Source organism: Marmota monax, unplaced genomic scaffold (assembly GCF_021218885.2).
Source record: "Marmota monax isolate L192 unplaced genomic scaffold, Marmota_monax_Labrador192_F-V1.1 WCK01_AAM20220418_F8-fsc00005, whole genome shotgun sequence".
In the NCBI taxonomy this organism is placed as follows: domain Eukaryota; kingdom Metazoa; phylum Chordata; class Mammalia; order Rodentia; family Sciuridae; genus Marmota; species Marmota monax.
In genome coordinates this window covers 20791977-20812813 of record NW_026692254.1, presented here as the reverse complement: position 1 = coordinate 20812813, position 20837 = coordinate 20791977, and the positions used below count along the sequence as shown (strand labels likewise).

General features: G+C 36.6%; 1 long non-coding RNA gene and 1 other non-coding gene across 3 annotated transcripts in view; both read left to right on the top strand.

The window, feature by feature from the left end:
• The window catches only part of LOC131423936 (uncharacterized), a 44405-nt gene extending 26602 nt beyond the window's left edge, over positions 1 to 17803 (top strand). The window contains exons 2-5 of one of the 2 annotated variants that reach the window (XR_009226132.1): positions 1465 to 1595; positions 2207 to 2344; positions 16310 to 16379; positions 17421 to 17803. This is a non-coding gene — a long non-coding RNA (uncharacterized LOC131423936). Of the gene's footprint in view, positions 1 to 1464; positions 1634 to 2206; positions 2345 to 16309; positions 16380 to 17420 lie in introns of both variants that reach the window. The other variant, XR_009226133.1, reaches the window with a different exon arrangement.
• Positions 14919 to 15109, top strand: LOC124089498 (U2 spliceosomal RNA). The gene has a single exon (XR_006850754.1). It is a non-coding gene; the product is annotated as a U2 spliceosomal RNA (small nuclear RNA).
• Positions 17804 to 20837: the final 3034 nt, after the last annotated feature.

Sequence of the window (20837 nt, the reverse complement as noted above, 5' to 3'; positions counted from 1 at the left end):
GGATGCCTTCCTTGACTCACCAAGACGGGATTAAGTTTTCTTGTTACACAGTCCCATAAAAAGATGTGGCATAATCACAAACAAAAGCATTTGTGTAAGCTTGTGTTCTGGACATTAGGCAAATCTGCAAAGGATATCTCTTTCCATTCTCATAATGGTTCTGTGCAGTGCTTGTGTTATTACTCTTGGGAAGATAAGGCTACTTAGGCCAAATGGTTTAGGAATTTGTCCAAGGACACATCAGTAGTAATAGTATGTGCCAGTTTTATTACTCTATTTATTTATTATTTGTGTGTGTGTATGTGTGTGTGTGTGTGCACATGGTATGAGGATTTAACCCAGGGATCTTCTACCTCTGAGTCACACTTCCATCCCTTTTTGTCTTTATTTGAGACAGGGTCTTACTAAGTTGCTCATGCTGCCCTAGAACTTGCAATCCTCTTGCCTCAGCTTCCCAAGTCGCTGGAATTACAGGCATGGGCCACCATATCTGACCCAGTTTTCTTATTCTAAATACCATGAATTTCTGCTTATTCTTTGTAGCCCTGGTGTATTAAGGGCTACTGACAGTAGAGGAATCATTGGTGCTGAAGGCTTTGGTAATTTCTAACACTTTACTCCACACAGGAGCTGGTAGAAGCTGTCAAGGAAACAGTCAATTAGTGCTGTGTTTAAGGTTGCTTTTCATCTGAATTACCTGAGTCCCTAAAGACTCTCTTTTTTGTTTATCTACCAAAATTGAGCAGACTTCAGGCTTGCGCTAACATGGAACAATTAGTCCAAGAATGACAATTCTGTTTTAACTGGCTTTTCATGTCTAAAGATATCCGGGTACCTTGTTAACACTCGGTATGCAGCTTTCTCTAGAGGTGGGTTCAAATGTGGGAGGAAGTGGGAAGTCATTCCCTATATAGAAGAAGATGTAGGAAAGGAAAATTGTGGTCTTGTTCTCTTCCCTTGTATGTGCATAATACTTGAGGGTTTAGAGTTTGCACTTATCATTTATAACTTTCTGCTCACAAGTATAAGTTTAGCCAAAGCAATTTTAACATACTCAGAGTGTTCTGTTTCAGAACTTTTGTAAATAGAAAATAAAACCCTCTTAATAGTCTATGGCAAACAACCTTTTCAGTTTGCTCTAAAATAAGGGTTTTATGGGATGCAGGACTTTTAGGGCCAAACCTGGGAAAGTTCCCAGCAAAATGTGATGAGGTGGTTGGCCTATCCAATATAGATGTTCCTGAATAGATGGGGAGTAGGGGGTGGTAAATAGCCTGCTGACTATTTTTGTCATTAAAATTTTACTGAAACACAGATATACCCATTTATTTACATATTGACAATGGTTTCATGTTACGCTGGCAGAGTTGGAAGAGACTATATATCCTAAAAAGCAGAACATATTTACTATCTACTCCTTTATAGATAAAGGTTGCCAATCTCTGATATATATTTTCCCTGAAGGAAATCTTACAAAGGAACTGTGCAAAAAGAGCTGAAGAAGTCTTCAAGGATAACCCAACCCACATCCAGAACTGTGAACCCTACATATTTTATTGCATGATCGATCGACAGCCATAAAATGGTTCTATATGGTAAAGTTCTAAAAATCCACTTAGTCCTTAATAAGAAGGTAATGCTAACCCTTATCTAGAAATACCTATACGATCATTGCTATTTTATCTTATCTAAAGTTCTCTTCTTTGTCTAAGTTCAGTGCCCTGGGATTTAGCCTCCTACTATCAGGATAATTTGGAGAATTAGAATTTGTCAATGATCAACTTAGTTCTTTAACCTATATATTTCCAACAAAGACCTATGACGCTGGCTGCCTGCTTTGTCTACCAAAATGGACTCTAGAATCAGATACTTTAGTTCAAAACATAGCTCTTTATCCTACTACTGTAATCCTGTGTGGGTTCAACTTTTTTGATCTGTTTTTTTTTTTTTTTACCTGTTAATGCAGACACTAGTAGTCCCTGCTAGGTCACTGTGGTAGGTTAAATGAATTAATGCAGTCAAAATACTAAATACAGGGCTATACATCAGAAGCATTCAACACAGTTAATTGGCTATTATAATATCATTATTATTAATAGCTTCTAAAATCATTATTTGGTCAATTATTCTAGCTCAGACTCCAAACTAAAACATAAAACCTACTGGGGGAAAAATGTGAATGTGGTGATCATTTCTGTCCTCACAGGTCCAAGAAGCACTTTCTCAGAGACATATGCACTGAGCCTCTTGGGACTCATTCAGTGGGTCCCAGGTAGCATAATACTTCATTCTTCTCAGGAATTCAGCCAGAGGCAGAACTGGCCACTCTACTTTGATGTCACAGGTAAGCACAGAGTCACTGAGGGAGGTTAAACAGTAGCCAAGGTCACAAGAGTTAGTACACAATGTTGTTCACATAGAGGTTCTCCTCTTATTTCTCTTGATGTGCAGTGATTCCTTAACTAGTGTTTATCGCCTTCTGTGTATTTTTAAATAATCCATAATGCAGATATGAAAAAAATTATTAAATGGTATTAGATATTGAAATATTGCCCTAAACATCTATAGTAAGGGCAAAACAATTTATTGATAAAAGAAGAAAAATGAAGTCAGGTTAATTCAGGTAGGTCCTCTGACACTGGTCTCTCTGAACCTCTGAGACTTCACAGAGATTGGTAGCAGAAGCCACAAACATGGGGACAGGGGAAGCCCTGAGGAAGCTCATTACAGATATTGACTTCATCCTGAAATAATATTTTAATGAGAACATTTAACTCACAAAATACTCCTTTGCTGAAAACTTTTGTTCTTCCAATGCCTCTTGTGACACATACTTTGACCCAGAAAATTTATTCTGGATGATCTGAGAATTTTTGAGTTGAAGAGGACTTGCTATATTTTTGATGCTGAATGTCTCCCACAAGTGATGTGAAAGGCTTGGTCTCCAGGGCAGTGCTATTGGGAGGTGGTGGAACCTTTGAAAGGCAGGACTTAGTGGGAGGTCTTAGGTCATTCAGAGTGCCCCTGAAGGAGGCTGCAGGACTCCTGTCATTCCTTCCTCATTCTCTTTGCTTTCCGTCCATGAGGTGAGGGCTTTTGCTCCACCACATACTCCCACCATGATGGGCTACCTCACTACAATCCCAAAGCAACATTATGAACTGGAACCACCAAAGCTGGGAGCCAAAACAAACTTTTATCTTTGTAAGTTTATTACTTCAGGTTATTTGTTATAGTGATACCAAACTGACTAGTACAGGATTTTGGGGGGGGGGGTAATTTTGAACAACACTATTTTTTCTTTTAATGATAACTGAAGTTCAGTGAAACTAAATGGCATGTCCAATGTCATAACTTAAAGAATTAAAACTAACATGATGGAACTTATATCCCTTGACTGTTGGTTTAATGTTCTTTCTTCTGTGAGCTTTCCCCTATATGTTCCTGGTATATTTTTCTATAACCTATAAATCATATTCTAAGCCCAACCTCTTTAGTTAGTTTGGAAATTGTGACATTATGTTTAGGCTATAAACAGGCAAAATCCCAGGTCAGACCCAATTTTTGAGTCTGTGCAGTCCTATCCTTGTCTGAGACCTGAGTTCTACCTTTCATAAAAACTCCATTAGTTTTTCCTCTCTCTATGACTTGGTTTGTTTTATTGTAATGTGGATTGGCAAAGTTTATCTTCATCTGCACTCAGTATTTAATAGAATACAAGAACATTAGCATGAAAGAAAATCAGCACCTGGTAAAGACTAAATGGTAAAGGAACAAGTGTTCAGAGAGGAGACGGAAGCACTTTGGCTGCTGCCAAACAGCAGCATTGACTGAAGGAAGCAAATGGTCTGCACGTAATTCTGTGAAGCAGCCTGAGACTAGTGAAAATTCTAGATGTGAACCTGTGAGTGATGGAGACCCAGCTCAAGAAAGAAACTAGAGAAAAGGGTTAATTGTACAGCAGTCACTTCTTGCCACATTGCAATGAGGGCTCAGGCATCTAGCTAGGTGAATTATGTTTAAACATGGTCTCCTACCTTGCAAACTTTTTGATGTTGGTCCAGTTGTATAACCTCTGTAAGTCTCAGGGGTTTTTTCAACAATAACAGGAATAAAAATGATATTTGCTTCACTGAGTTAAATTTGTAAATATTGTCTAGTGCTTGGTGTGAAGACTTAGGACATGCTAACCATAATAATTATAATTACTAGCATCATCTTCATCATGACCATCATCATTGTTTAAGTCAGCTTTTTTTTGTCACTGTGACCAAAAGACCTGAGAGGGATAATTAGAGGAAGAAAAGTTTGTTTGGGTCTCACAGTTTCAGAGGTCTCAGTCCACTGACAACCGACTGCATTGCTCTGTGTCTGAGATGAGGCAGAGCATCAGGGCAGAAGGGTGTGGTGGAGGAAATTAGCTAAGAACAAGGCCACCAGGAAAGGGGGGTATTCCACTCATCAGGGATGAAATGTAAACAACAAAGGCATGGCCCCAGTGATCTAATTCCTCTAGCCACACCCTACCTGCCTAAAGTTACCACCCAGTTAATCCGTATCAGTGGATTAATCCACACATGAGTTTGTGGGGATACCTCACATCTAAAATCATAACAATCATCATCATCATCATCATCATCAAAAAAATAATCACCATTCTGTCATAAAGTCCATTTCTCCTTTCTGGAAAGGATCTGCAGTTAAAGAAAATCTCCACTACTTATATCTGCAAACTATTTATTTTATGTTATGGTTTTGGGCATACTTCCACATTTATTTAAAATTACAGGTAACATATATTTTAAAGTTCACATTTGGGGGATTTTTAAGAAGTTATATGGTGCACATATAGAATATGCTACATCACAATCCCAGCAAGCTCTGGAGTAACACCCTGTCATCACTCATGCTCACTTTTGTGTCCAGGGTCCCCAAGATTGCTTCCAGACCTGGTTTATCATACATTTATATTCCTGGATATGAATTTTTACAACATAAAAACACAAAACCAGCAAAGGAAAAATGCTCATGGGGAGAAGTCCAGAGGAAACCAGGCATAAGGTTCCAGGAGTATTCCTCAGTGGACTCACAGGATGCACTTAACATCTCTGGCCACACATTGCTACAACACAGTGAAGTGTTGACTGCCAGAGAAGCTCATGAGACACTTGGAACTCAGAGGTTTTAGTTATGATTCAGACATACACATCCTTTTGCTCAGCACTTGCCGAAACTCAAGAATCCCAGGAGAAAAACAGGTTTTTAGCATAAACCAGGGGTTTGCATGAATAGCTTGAGCACAGTGACCCACCACTATAAGTTGGGGAACGGTAGCAACCTTCCCACAATCCAAGTTCCCAGAGTCTAGTGAGGAACCAACCTGGCAAGGAGGCCTTTTCAAGAGTGTGGCAGTTTCAGTTCTATTCTGTTGACTTTTTGACCCAAATTTTTGTAGGAAAATATATGAATAATAATACTAAGAGGGATAAATGCAGATTACAAACTCATGTTAGTTTAGCTTTGCTACCAACTAAGATTACATATAGTGTTGCTGTAAATGATGTCATGGAAATCAGGTTTGCAGAATTTCTTGGATTTTGGAATTGCAAGTAAGGAATTATTATTCTATTTTTTTCTCTGTCTCCTATTTTTTTCCTATATCCCTTCCTTCCTTCTTTCTTTTACCTTTGATAAGTTCTCTTATTATATAAAATATAGAAGAATAGCATAAAAATGAAGTATATAATTATAAGTTATTTTTTAACCACATATAAAGTGGTACAATATCTCTTGAAGGTAGATTGTAATAAGTTCAAGACAAATTGTAAGAGAACGACTAAAATAACAAAACATATAGTACAGTTAATATAAAAACAAGGTGATGAAATGGAATCATAAAAATACATTTGACTCATTCCAAAGAAAGTAGAAAAGGAGGAGAAGAAAAAAAAAAGAAAAGATAGGACAAATAGAAAATGAATTAAAAAATTATAGATTCAAAAATTATAGTGTCAGTAGTCACAGGCAATGTAAATGGCTCAAATATCTCAGTTAAAAGTAAAAATGTCAGAGTGGATTAGAAAAAAATAGACCACCTACATGATGGTTGAAATGAATATTATAAAACCACAAAAAGACAGAAATAAAATAATGGACAAAGACACAGAATAGTCAACACAATATTGAAGGAGAAGAACAAAACCGGAGGCCTGACACCAGCCACTTGAAGACTTACTTTAAAGCTACTGTAATCAGGACAGACTGCTGTTGTGAAAGAATAGAGGAATAGGTCATCTGAACAGGAGAGCCCAGAAATAGGTTCACATAAATATAGTCAACTGATCTTTGGCAAAGGAGCAAAATTAATACAATGGAGCAAAGAACAAAAATTTACAAAATAGCACTGGAAAAACTGTACACCCACATGCAAATATAAAAAAAAATCTAGACACATACCTTATACCCTGAATAAAAATAACTCCAAATGGCTTAAAAACTAAACATAAAATGCAAAATTAGAAAATTTATAGATGGCAACATAGATGAAAATCTAGATGGCCCTGAGTTCAGTGATGATTTTTTAGATAGGACACCAAAGAGAGATGGAAGTGATAAACTGAATTTCATTAAAATAATAATAAAAAAATCTGTTCTGCAAAAGATATTGTCAAGAGACTAAAAAGATAAGCCATCAACTAGGAGTAAACATTTGCAAAAACATATCTGATGAGAAACTGTTACCCAAAACATATAAATAGTACTTAAAATTCAACAATAAATAAATAACCTGATTTTAAAAATGGGCCAAAATTCATAATACCTTATCTTATTGTTAGAAACATGAAGATAGTTAACAAAGCTATGTATAGTATGTTATCAGGAAAATATGAATTTAATCAATGAGATACCATTACAAACCTATTAGAATGGCCTAAATTAAGAACACTGACCATACCACTGGCTGGGAAGGATGTGGAGCAGGAGGAACTTTCATTTATTGCTCGTGGCAGGTGCTATGGTTTGGTTGTGAGATGTTCCCCAAAAGCTCACGTGTGAGACCATGCAAGAGATTCAGAGAAGAAATGATTGGGTTGTGAGATCCTTAATCCAATCAGCACTCATGATCCAATTACTTCCCCAAAGTCCCACCACTTCAGGACATTGCTATATTAGGGACCAAAGCCTACAACATATGACCCAAAATTTGAATCAATCAGATGTCTTTCAGTAGGTGCTATGGCTTGAGTGTTGCTTGTTCCTCAAAGAATCGTGTGTGGGGAGCTTGGTCCCCAGTGTGATAGTGTGAAATCTGATGGAACTTTTAATAGGTAGAACATACCATGAGATACTTAGGGTTTGCTTTCAGAAGAGATCCTGAGATTTCATCCTCTCTGGATTTTTGTTTGGAAAAGTGATCTTTTCCCACATGTGCTCTGCCATGTTGTGATAGTTTATGTTGTCCTCATCAGAGCTAAACTGATGACAGCACCCTGACTTTGAACCTTCAAAACTTTATGCTAAATAAACCTCTTTTCTGTACCAAGTTAGCCTGTCTCAGGCACTTTGTTATAATAATAAAAGTGGATTAATACAGATAACGGTATATTATTCAAAGCTCCAAGAAAATGAGCTATATAGCCATGAAAAGATATGGAAGAAACTTAAGGGGATATAACCCAATGAAAAAAAGCCAACCTTACTAAAATTGTATTATTCTAACTATATGACATTCTGGGAAACGCAAAACTGTGGAGTCAGCAAAAAACAACAGCAACAAAATTTGTGGTCTCCAGGAGTTAGAGGAGAGAGAAAGATGAACAGGTAGGCCAGAGAGGATATTTCGGACCTTGAAAATAGTCTATGATACTATAATGGTCATTAAGCATTAATCCATAGAATGTACAACACAGAGTGGACCCTACTGTAAAGCTTGGACTTTGCTGAGAATGTTGTGTCAAGGCAGGTCCTTCTGTAATAAATACAACACTGGGATGAGCTGTTTTTATTGGAGGAGACTGCACATGTGGTGGGGCATGGTCCCTGGGTTAGGACCCATGGGCAATCTGCTGTTCCTTCTTGCAGATTTTTCTGTGAACCTAAAAATTCTCTAAAAGTCAATTTAAAAATAAGTAAAAGTACAGGAGTAGCCTTAGGGTAGATAATTTTATGATGATAAGAATGCCAATTAGTCAAGAGGACAAAATAATTTAAAATGTGTGTGTACCAAATAACACACCTTTAAAGTTCATGAAGCAAAGTCTTCAGAAACTTAAGAAAACACAAATTCACAGACATGGTTAGAGATTTTATATCCTGCTCTCAACAACTGATAGAATGAGTAGACACAGAGTCAGCAGGGTTTAGGGAAGCTGAACTAACTTATCAATAGACTTGACTTAAGAATACACATTCTCAATTTTTACATAATGCCATATTAGTGACTGTTGTATTTTGCTGCCTTTCCTATCCCCTACTATCCCCCCTCCCCTCCCCTCTCATCTTCCCTCTCTACCTCATCTGCTGTTGTTTAATTCTCTCCCTTGTTCCCCCCCCTTTCCCCTCACAACCTCTTATATGTAATTTTGTGTAACATTGAGGGTCTCCTACCACTTCCATATGCTTTCCTTTCTCTCTCCCTTTCTCTCCCCCCACTCCTTTCTATTTAATGTTAATCTTTTCCTCATGCTCTTCCTCCCTGTTCTGTTCTTAGTTGCTCTCTTTATATCAAAGAAGACATTTGGCATTTGTTTTTTAAGGATTGGCTAGCTTTGCTTAGCATAATCTGTTCTAATGGCATCCGTTTCCCTGCAAATTCTATGATTTTGTCATTTTTTAGTGCTGCGTAATACTCCATTGTGTATAGATGCCATTTTTTTTTATCCATTCATCTATTGAAGGGCATCTAGGTTGGTTCCACAGTCTAGCTATTGTGAATTGTGCCGCTATGATCATTGATGTGGCAGTATCCCTATAGTACGCTCTTTTAAGATCCTCAGGGAATAGTCCGAGAAGGGCGATAGCTGGGTCAAATGGTGGATCCATTCCCAGCTTTCCCAGGAATCTCCATACTGCTTTCCAAATTGGCCTCACCAATTTGCAGTCCCACCAGCAGTGTACAAGTGTACCCTTTCCCCCACATCCTCGCCAACACTTATTGTTGTTTGACTTCATAATGGCTGCCAATCTTACTGGAGTGAGATGGTATCTTAGGGTGGTTTTGATTTGCATTTCTCTGACTGCTAGAGATGGTGAGCATTTTTTCATGTGCTTGTTGATTCATTGTATGTCCTCCTCTGTGAAGTGTCTGTTCAGGTCCTTGGCCCATTTGTTGATTGGGTTATTTGTTATCTTATTGTTTAATTTGTATTTGGGGTAAAATGGGAATTCATAACTCACTTGAATCAAATATATGAAAGATGATATGTCATGAGCTTTGTAATGTTTTGAACAACCAATTAAAAAAAAAAAGAATACTCATTCTTTTCAACAATGTATGCACCATTTACAAGTATGGACCATAAACTTGGCCAGAAAACAAGTCACAACAAATAAAAAAAATTTAAAAAGATGATTCAAATCATGTGAAGTATGTTCTCTATAAATTTAGAATTAAATTAGAATTAAAAAACAGAAAGATCTCTTAAAAATAACTGAAATTCTGAAATTAAATTACAAACATCTATGTAGGTCACATGTCCACAAATAAATCAAAAGGAAAATAGAAGATAGCTAGAATAGAAAAGGAAAATAAAAACACAATATATTAAGATTTGTTGAATGTTGTGAATAGATACTGGGTGACCTTTACAATATTAAATAATTCTATTGAAGCAGAACCAATGTCTCAAGTCAATGACCTATAATTCCCTTTAAGAGGAAATTTAACCCAAATTAAGCAGGAAAAGTGAATAACAAAGATCTGAATGAAAATAGATAAGATATAAGACATGAAAATATTAAAGAAAATAAAGGAAACTAAGAACTAGTTACTGGAGATTATCAATATATAATTTTGACAAACTAGGCAGACCGATCCAGGAAAGAAGGAAGAAAGTCCAAATTACTCATGGATAATGTTCAATGCACAGAATATATACTGCGACTATGAAGGGGTTTTTATAAGTAACTGTGGCAGTAAATTCAACAATGCAAATTCATTAGACAAATTCCTTGAAAGATATAAACTAATAAGCCTCATGCAAGAAGCAATATGTATCTTGCACGATTCTGAATACATTAAAGAAACTGAGTTTTTTAGTAAGCAACTCTCCCTTAAAGAAAACTGAAAGCCTAAACAGTTCTACTAATGAATTGTATTCACATCCTCTCCCAGGTTTTCAAGCAAACGCTAATCTTGGTGTTACTATGAAAGAATGTAATTAAGTTTCCAAATCAGTTGACTCAAAGATGGGAAAATTGTCTGGTTGGACCAAACCTTATCAGATGGACCCTTTGGAATGAGTTTTCTCTGTCAGTTGACAGAGAAAAAAAAATCACAAACTTAAACTGTATGTAGGACTAGATGTTCTATTGGAGAGCTTAAAGGTGAGCGGGGTATATAGCAAAGTATGTGGGGAAACTCCTGGACAGAGTCCTAGAGTCTGGGCTGGCAGCTAACAAGGAAACAGGGATCTCTATTCTACAACTACTCAGGACTGAATCCTCTCTGGAAGAAGAAACTGAGAAATGGATTTTCCCAAATCTCCACACAAGGTCCCAGTCTAGCCAACACCACCTTCGTAGGTAGTCTCGTGGTATGCTGAGCTGAGTAGTTTGCCACACTTTGATGGTTTTCTGATACTCAGAATTCTAAACTAATAATTGGTGCTAGTTTGAAGCACTGTGCTTGTGGTTGTTTGTTTTGAAACCATAGAAAACTAATATACTCCTGAATACTCAACTTAGGAGTACACCATTACCCTGGTATTAAAGCCAGACAATGGAAACACAGAACTCATAAAGTGATGTAAAAATTCTCAACAAAATTTTAGCAAATTGAATCCAACTACACATAAAAATGGGCAAAATGCTGTATCAAGTGGAGTTTATCAGATATGCAAGTTTGATCTGGTCTGACATTTAAAAACCAATGCATGTAGCAAGCCATGTTACAAATTTTAAAAAGCAAAAAAAGGTTTAAGGTGAGAAAAAGAATTCCACAACAGTTCAACTTCATTCTTGAGTTAAGAAAATTCCAGCAAAGTTGGAATAGGGACTCCTTCATTCTACTACTCTATAGTTGACATGATACTTAGTGATAAAAGATTAGATACTATTCCTCTAAGATGGGAGAAAAGTAAATATTCCTGTGACTTTATTTTCTTGGTTCACTGATGCATTCTGGTATCTTGAAAGCAATCCTATTCTCTCAATCTCCATAGCATAAATTATGTGTTAAAATCAGGTGGTTGCCAGGCATGGTGGTGCATACTGGTAATCTCTGCTGCGTGGAAGGCTGAGGCAGGAGGTTAGCAAAGTGGAGTTCAGTTTGGAACTCCAATTTGAGTGAGGCCCACATCTCAAAATAAAAAATAAAAATGGGCAGGAATTGTCGCTTAGTAGTACAGTGCCACTGGATTTAAATCCAGATTTTCAGTACTGCGAATAAAATAAAATATTGTGATATCTATGCTCAGCACTATTATCCATCATTGAGCTTTAGGTTCTTTTCAGAGTCAAAAGACCAAAAGAAAAGTAAAATGGAACCCCCTCTTTGCATGTAGTACTGGGAATTGAACCCAGAGTCACTTTATGAACTACATTCCCCAGTGCTTGAAAAAAAAACAAACCCATTTTGAAAGGAAAAAGGAAAAGTTTTTTTTAATCTGTGGATGACATAACTGCCTATGTGGAAAATTTAATTCACTCTATAAAATTTAAGTACTACAATTAGTAAGTGAGTTTAGAAGATTGTGGAATGCTAAATAAGTGCACAAAAATCAATTTTATTTATATCCAGCAAAGAACAATCAGAAATTGAAATGTAAAAAAGATTGGTGTATACAGTGTTAGGTGGAGAAACTGGGATTATCATATACTACTATAGGGAATATAAAATGGCACAGACACTTTAGAAAATTTATGGATAGTTGTTTTCAAAATTAAATATACATGTACCATGTAATCCAGCCAGTCCCCTCCTAGTTATTTAACTAAGGGAAAAAAAAAGGATATGTCCATTTAAAGACTTGTACACAAATATTAAGGGCCATTTGTAATTGCCATATATTGGAAGGAACTGAAATGTCCATCAGCAGGTGAATGCATGAAAAAAGTATGATATATCTACACAAATGAAGCTACTTAGCAATAAACCTGAATGAACTAGTGATATATATTACAGTGTGAACAAATCCCCAAATAACTGTGCTGAGTGCAGAAAGCCAGATTTTTTTTTTTTTTTTTTTTTTGGTACCAGGGATTGAATTATTCAGGGGCACTTGACAACTAAGCCACATCCCCAGCCCTAATTTGTATTTTTATTTAGAGACAGGGTCTCTCTGATTTGCTTAGTGCCTCACTTTGGCTGAGACTGGCTTTGAACTCAAAATCCTCCTACCTCTCTCTCCCACGCCTCTGAGATTACAGGTGTGTGCCTTCACACTTGACTACAAGAAGCCAGATTTTTAAAAGACTACAGTATATATGATTTAATTTATATAATTTTAGAAAATGCAAATGAGAAATGAGGAAGGCATAACCAAGGAGCACATGGGCAATTTTGGGAGTGATAGATATGCTCTGTCTTAACTTTGGTGATAATGGTTTCATTGATATATAAATATGTCAATCACATTCAATTGTACACCTCAAAATATGTACTTAACTGCAAATTGATCATTTATCAATATTTTTAAAGCTAGAATTATGACAAATACTAGAAGAGGATCCATTTCCAAAAACACTGTGTTTAACTTGCAGTCTCTCTCTTTAATAAACTTGAACACGATGACATTGACTTTAACATATGCAATGTTCTGTAAAAGAGTGCTTTGAAAGTTCTTCTAAATTAGTCTCTCTAATTGAAACAGAATTCATCCAGCTAATAGCCTCACAAAATTAAATTTAGTTTTTAGGATTTTGTCATATGGTTCAATTTGTGCAAATCCTCCTCATCTCCATTTAAAACCAAAAATGTAGTAAAAGTCCACAGGGAACTGTGTCTTGAGAGAAGTTGTAACTTCCAGAAGTCAGTCTTTGTTGTTTGTATATACATGGGCCTCTCCTTCCCCTGAGGTCCAGCCTGGGAGAGGTTGATGTAGGAGACAGCCAACCCAATGCCAAACTTGTATTATTTACTCAAGCATGTACCTTTAACATGGGACAGTCAGTATTCTGCCGTACTCCTAAAAGGAAGTTGACATAGCTCATTTTAAACTACACAGAACATAAGCAAATAAAAAAGGTCATCATTTCCCTTTGTTCTTTATCTCTTCCCAAGTCCACCTAAGAATAAGAGTTCTGGTTTATTAGGTAAGATCAATGCATACAGAGACTTTTTCTCCACCTTAAAATATGAAGTAATTAAAAAAAAACTGCTTATGTACAGGCTGTATGCACGAAAAGAAAAATAAACCTGAAAAAAAGAAATTATTTTCAGCACATTGTGTATGTTTTAGAAAATATCTTTATGACTGGACTCAGAGAGGGTTTCAGGTGTAGCCCTCTTACCCTGGAAAAGAGGGCAAGAGACTTCTGCAAAACCAGCCTAGGGACACTTAGATGAGTCTGAAAGGTTGGGAGTGAGGGAGTCTCTGCCCATCCCCAGCTGCGGCTCCTTAATTTCAAGATTTATCTAGGTGTTTGACACAATTACAATGGGGCCATGTATCATTCTCCCAGGGAATGTTCTCTTACTTCAAAGGGCTTGCTGTGGAAGGGCAAGACATGACCTAGTAGAGCTTCTTTGTAAGTTACTGGAAGCCAATGTGTTCCTCCTGCTCTGGCTGTGCAGGCACAAACCAAACACCATTTAACACGGCTGGCATTTTTTCTTGTCCTTTCCTATTTGGAAAAGGACATTGACCCTAGAGAAAGTCAGGTTACTGACTCATGGAGGAGGGGGAACATCAGAGGACAGAACATCCGATAATGGCCCCCTTTAAACTTCACATCCCCTTTCTGGTGATGCTCCAACAAGTTCTTAAACAGTCTCAGAAATTACAGTGTGATTAAGGTGGACATCTTCAGTGGTATCATGTGGACATCATAAAGCTCCCAATGCGGTATGACATTAAAGACACTTAACCTGCAAGATTTTTCCAATGTAATATTAGACTTTTCCAGAGTAAACGTATGGAAAAAAAAATGACAGACCAACACAATGTTTAGAGACATTCTACAGGACCTCCAGACAGAACTCCTCAAAATGGTCAAGGGCATGAACAAAAAGCAAAGAGAGAAACTGACCTCAAGCATAAGAGACCATGGAGAAATGACAGTTAAGTACAGGATCCTGGAACCCACAGAATACATCAATGGAAAAACTGGCAAAATCCAAATAACGTCTGACAATTAGTTAATAGTAAACACCAGTGTTTTTTTTAATCGTGACAAATATATTATGACATTATAAGATATTGACAATGAGGGAATCTGGATGAACTATGTGTACATCTTTGCAACTTTACCAACAATATAAAATTATTCTAAAACTTTTAAAAGGTCTCTTCAAAATTATAAAAAAAAGTTGATCCAAAAAGAATGTTTGTAGTTTGTTGAAAAAAATAAACCTTTATAGCTCACAAAGATGATGCCTGAATAAATGAAAAAAAAATTATCTAAGCAGATGATGTTCTTAAATCATTTCCTCTACACTATGAATTGCATGGCTCTCTTTCCCCACCAAAATCCCTCCCAAATTTGGTAGGTTAAGTTCTTCACAGAAGTAGAAAAAGCAATTATAAAATTCATTTGGAATCACTTCTTGGCCTTTTGGCTAAAATCAAGTGTAGTATCTGTTCTTATCAGTTTATTATCTGATATGTTCTGTATCCGAGGACAATATATTAAATGGATTTTTGGAGCAGGGAAATGGAATAGGAGCTTGCTCTATCCACCCCACACATTGACCTGGTATCGCAGTACCTTCAGGAATAGTGCACTCTCCTCAGGAGACTAAAAAAAGTCATTTGAAAAAATAAGAGACTCAGAATAGGTAAAACAATCCTTAGCAAGAAGAGTGAAGCAGGAGGCATCATAATACCAGACCTTAAACTATACTACAGAGCAATAGTAATAAAAATGGCATGGTATTGACATCAAAATATACATGTAGTCCAATGGTACAGAATAGGAGACATAGAGACAAAACTACATAAATACGATTATCTCATACTGAACAAAGGCTCCAAAAACATAGCCTATTCAACAAATGGTGCTGGGAAATCTATATGTAACAAAATTAAATTAAACCCTTATCTCTCACACAGCACAAAAATATTAATTCAAAGCAGATCAAAGACTTAGGCACTAGAACAGAGACCCTGCACCTAATAGAAGAAAAAGTAGGTCTAAATCTTCATCATGTTGGCTTAGGACCCAACTTCCTTAACAAGATCCTAAAGTGCAAGAGGTAAAATCAAAAATCAAAAATGGTGTGGATTCAAACTAAAAAGCTTCTTTTTAGAAAAGGAAACAATCAATAATATGGAGAGCCTACAGAATGGGAGAAAATCTTTACCACAAGACCTCAGTTAGAACACTAATCTCCAGGACATATAAAGAATGAATTCAAAACACACACACACACACACACACACACACACACACACACCCCAACCAATAAATAGGCTCAGGAACTGAATAGACACTTCACAGAAGAAATACAATCAATCAACAAATATTATGAAAAAATGTTCACTGTCTCTAGCAATTAGAGAAATGCAAATCAAAACTATTCTGAGATTCATCTCACTCCAATCAGAATGGCAATTATCAAGAAAAGAAGCAATAACAAATGCTGGTGAGGATGTGGGGGAAAAGGTGCACTCATTCATTGCTGGTGGCACTGCAATTTGGTACAACCACTATGGAAAGCAGTATGGACATTCCTCAGAAAACTTAGAATGGAAACATCATTTGACTCAGCTATCCCACTCCTCAGTTTATACACAAATGACATAAAAATCAGCATACTGTGGTGATGTAGCCACATCACTGTTTATAAATTTAGCTAAATTCACAATAGCTAAACTATGGAACCAATGTAGATGCCCTTCTACAGATGAATGGAAAGGAAAATGTTGTACAGATACACAATGGAATATTACTTAGCCTTAAAAAAAGAACTAAAATTTGGCATTTGCAGGTAAATGGATGGAGCTGGAGAATATGATGCTAAGCTGTGTATTCATCTGGTCCTGGGCTTTTCTTGGTTGGTAAGCTTCTGATGGCTTCTTCTATTGGTCTGTTTAAATTGTGTATATCTTCCTGACTCAACTGGGAAAATCATATGACTTAAGAAATTTGTTGATGCCTTCAATGTCTTCTACTTTATTGGAGTATAAGATTTCAAAATAATTTCTAATTATACTCTATATTTCTATAGTGTCTGTTGTGATAGTACCTTTTTTCATCACGTATGTTAGTAATTTGAGTTCTCTCTCTCCTCTTCATTAGCATGGCTAAGGATTTGTTAATTTTATTTATTTTTTCAAGGAACCAACTTTTTGTTTTGTCACTTTTTTTCAATTTTTTATTTTGTTTCAAATTTATTTATTTCAGCTCTAATTTTAATTATTTCTTGCCTTCTACTGCTTTTGCTGCTGATTTGTTCTTCTTTTTCTAGGGCTTTGAGATGTAGTGTGAGGTCATTTATTTGTTGAATTTTTCTTCTTTAAGGAGTGAACTCCATGCAATGAATTTTCCTTAGTACTGCTTTCCTAGTTTCCCAGAGATTTCAATATGCTGTGTCTATGTTCTCATATACCTGTAAGAATTTTTTAATCTCCTCCTTGATGTCTTCTGTAACCCATTTTTCATTCAGTAGCATATTGTTTAGTCTCCAGGTGATAGAGAAATTTTTATTTTTTATTTTGTCATTGATTTTCAATATAATTCCATTATGATCTGATAAAATGCATGGTAGTATCTCTACCTTTTTGTATTTGTTAAGAGTTGCTTTGAAGACAAACAACAATAAGTGTTGGGGAGGATGTGGGGAATAGATATACTCATACATTGCTGATGGGACTGCAAATTGGTACAGTCAATATGGAAAGCAGTATGGAGATTCCTTGGAAATCTGGGAATGGAACAACCATTTGACCCACCTATCCCTCTCCTTGGACTATACCCAAAGGTATAGTCCAAGGACTTAAAAATAGCATACTACAGGGACACAGCCACATCAATGTTTTTTGGTTTTTATTTATTTTTTTAAAGAGAGAGAGAGAGAATTCTTAATATTTATTTTTTAGTTTTCGGCGGACACAACATCTTTGTTTGTATGAGGTGCTGAGGATCGAACCCGGGCTGCACGCATGCCAGGAGAGCGCGCTACTGCTTGAGCCACATCCACAGCCCCACACATCAGTGTTTATAGCAGCAAAATTCACAATAGCTAAACTGTGGAGCCAACCTAGATGTCCTTCAGTGGATGAATGGATAAAAAAATGTGGCATATATACAAAATGGAATTTCACTCAGCATTAAAAGAGAATAAAATCATGGCATTTGCAGGTAAATGGATGGCATTGGAGAAGATAATGCTAAGTGAAGTTAGCCAATCCCAAAAAGCCAAATGACAAATGTTTTCTCTGATATAAGGAGGTTGACTCATAGTGGGGTAGGGAGGGGGAGCACGGAGGATTAAATGAATTCTAGATAGGAAAAGGGGTGGGAGGGAAGTGGAGGGGGCAGGGGGTTAGCAAGGATGGTGGAATGTGATGAACATCATTATCCAAAGTACATGTATGAAGACTCAAATTGGGTCTCACCATACTTTATATACAAACAGAAATATGAAAAATTGTGGTATATATGTGTAATAAGAACTGTAATGCAGAAAAAAACAAAATAACAAAGTACATATATAAAGGTATAAATTGGCATGAACATACTCTATATACAAAGATATGAAAAATTTTACTCTATATGTGTAATAAGAATTGTAATGCATCTTGATGTCATGTATTTAAAAATATCAATAAAACTAAAAAAACCCTAAAGGCTGAATATTTTCTTTAATAAGCAGATGCTAATCCAAAATGAGGGTATAGGGAAGAATGAAGGAACTTTGGGTTGATTGGGCAGAAGGGAGTGAGGGGAGGCGAGAGGGTTTGGGGGTGGGAAGAGTGATCGAATGATATGGACATTATTACCCTATATACATGTATGATTACACTACTGGTGTGACTTTGCACCATGTACAAACAGAGGAATGAGAAGTTGTGCTCCTTTTGTGTACAAAGTGTGAAAATACATTCTGCTGTCATGTATAACTAATTTTAAAAAATCTTTAAAACACGGGTAATTAAACAATTTAAAAAAATATTTCAATAAAAAAAAGAAACTCATGTCCAAGTGACGTGAAGAGCTGTACAAACAAGGAGATTGTACTGATTATTTTTTTCCTGTGGTGCTATTGTGCAAACCTTTATTTATTGTAACACACAACATATAATTACTATTTACACATCTGTCTCCTTGCACCTTGATTTTGTGTGTGTGTGTGTGTGTGTGTGTGTGAGGCAGTAACATGTGGGTGGAAAAGAGTCTTTGGAATCAATAGCTTAACATATAAATAAATCCCAGCGGTTGAACTTTCTAGCAGGGTAACTGAACAGTGTGACACATTTCTATAAGTTATGTTCTTAATAATAAATTAGATACTACTAGTCTTCCAAGGCAAATTGTTAGATTCTGGAATGTTTATTTCTGTGCAGGACATAGGCAAAATGATACAATTTTAAAAATTAAGGTATAAAGAAAATTTTTGGTTTCCATGGAAAACTACATGGTTTATAGCACACCAGCACAGATAACCTGAGCCCAGCTTTTCATAGCTTTTAAACTATCTTAGTCAGATTTAGGTAGGCAAATATAATGCAAAATATTTTTTGTCTATAGATTTAATTCAGTCCAGTGTAGGAATAACTCTTGCCCCACCATTAGAAAAGGTAGTTTTTCCATCCCACTTGCTAATTCATTTCAATATTTAATGATTCCATATAAATTTTGTGTTCTTTTGTCTCCCCTCTTTGAACTGGTCTTAACATTTTAAAGGTCTCCCTCATCAAAATGAGACAATCAGTTGACATCTATATGATAGCCATATTTTACTTTTTTTTTGGAAAATTATTCTTTAATAAGATATACATACTATTATATTCATCTTTGCATTGCCTATGCCTATCCTGATATAAGATGTATAGTAAATGTTCATCAGATATAATTGGCACTGGGTTTTAAACAAATGGACTGTTCAAAGAAAGAAATCTTGCAATCTGAGACAAAATACAAAAAAAAAAAAAAAATAGACACTGGCTACCTACAAAAGATCTTACCGGAGCTATAGACAGGGAGAAATTTCCAGTGCAAAGTCAGCACCTCTCCTGTGAGAGAGTTTCAGCCTTATCCATTAGGGCTCAGAAAACCCAGCAGCATTGCTGTTGTCTCACTTAGGAGGAAATGCAGCTCCTTTGTGGCTAAACAGCTCACAGCAATCTTTGCCATTATTATAGGATGCTAGGAGGCCCTAAGTGGAGGTGGTTTTCATTAGCACCAGTATCCTCTGCATCTGCCAATTCTCCCCAGACATCATGGAGCTGGTGATATCACCATAGGCTATGTAAATGTTAAAGACTACGGATTTTATGTTCAGACCAATTCAGGCAGGGTCAATCTCAGCATATTTTGGCTGCATGACCTTGGGACTGAGGATCATTTTTATGAAATGCTGAGTCAAGAACACTCAAAAAAATAATCCCTACAATGACTGGGGAATTAAACTGAAGTCATAATGACTCAACAATCATAAGGAAATTCAAAAGGGAAGACCATTTGTTATTTGATTTCAGTTGAAATGATATTCTAAATTTGCCTTCACTAACTGCCATTGCACTCTCCTGGTCACTGGGTCCCATTTGCTCATTTTACCACTGGAATACCAAAGGCACTAGAGGTCATGGAGGGTCCTCCCACAGTGGCACAGTGATGCATGGCATAGGAGGTACGAGAATTCAAGTGTCCCATCTGCCTTAGCACAGCTTGGAGGCACCGGTTCCAAGTCCCACATGGAAAGCAACAAAACAATATTCTACTTCAAACAGCCCATCACAGCCCTTTTAGGAATGGAGTAAAAAGCATACGGCAATGTAGAGGGATGGGAATGCAGCTGCCATTATCAATGCTCCTGAGATCAGCACTCTGGACCTGAGGTCTTTAAAATGTTGTACGGTGCACCTACACTTTAAATGTCCTAAACTTATGGCACTCTTGAAACTTTGGCCAACTATTTTTGCAAAACCCATTAACTAAGCAATGATACAAAAGCATCAGTTTCAACCAAGTAGATGAAAAAATGTAACTATGGTTTCAGTTGATTTCAGGAATAAGTCTGTATATTTTTCTTCTATAAAATTTTGGGGGAGCTGAGTACAGTGGCACATACCTGTAATCCCAGAGGCTTGGGAGGCTGAGGCAGGAGGATCACGAGTTCAAAGCCAGTCTCAACAAAAGCAAGGTGCTAAGCAACTGAGACTTTGTCTCTAAATATAATACAAAATAGGGCTGGGGATGTGGCTCAGTGTTCCAGAGCCCTTGAGTTCAATCCCTGGTACCCCACCTCCCAAAAATATGAGGGGATAATCCCAAACCTTTGGTATCTGTACTCT